General features: G+C 40.7%; 1 non-coding gene across 1 annotated transcript; it reads left to right on the plus strand.

The window, feature by feature from the left end:
* Positions 1-265: 265 nt before the first annotated feature.
* On the plus strand, positions 266-338 carry Trnaa-cgc (transfer RNA alanine (anticodon CGC)). Its single transcript has one exon. It is a non-coding gene; the product is annotated as a tRNA-Ala (tRNA).
* Positions 339-661: the final 323 nt, after the last annotated feature.

The raw sequence follows: 661 nt of genomic DNA on the forward strand, positions 1-661 counted from the left end.
TGTGCAAGAATGTACGATGTATTTCTTAAATCACAGTGTGTTTGGTCTCTTTTAAAAATCAACACTTTGATGATGAGCCATTTAGAAGAATTTAGAGTCCAGAAGATCAGAGCTTAATTGTCGGTATTAAAAATTTTGCTGCCATATTTGTGTGATGTATCTTAAAGTTTAACATGCACTAAACAGATCAACATTATATGCGAAAGCTTGGATTTTCTTGTAGCAACACTATGTATATTAATTTAAACCATTAACTTTTCAACCAAGCGAGATGGTGCAGTGGTTAGCACACTGGACTCGCATTCGGGAGGACGACGGTTCAATCCCGTCTCCGGCCATCCTGATTTAGGTTTTCCGTGATTTCCCTAAATCGTTCCAGGCAAATGCCGGGATGGTTCCTTTGAAAGGGCACGGCCGATTTCCTTCCCAATCCTTCCCTAACCCGAGCTTGCGCTCCGTCTCTAATGACCTCGTTGTCGACAGGACGTTAAACACTAACCACCACCACCACCACCACCACCATTAACTTTTCATTTCGGGGAATTCTAATTTATACTTTCGTGATACGAAAATATGCAGTGTACATCTTGTTGCACGTGAAAGATCTTTCCAAAACTTGTTTTTTTTTTTCACTCTGAGTATCGTTTTCTAAAGTGCCGGG

The sequence above is a fragment of the Schistocerca gregaria genome, chromosome 10, assembly GCF_023897955.1.
Source record: "Schistocerca gregaria isolate iqSchGreg1 chromosome 10, iqSchGreg1.2, whole genome shotgun sequence".
Taxonomy (NCBI): domain Eukaryota; kingdom Metazoa; phylum Arthropoda; class Insecta; order Orthoptera; family Acrididae; genus Schistocerca; species Schistocerca gregaria.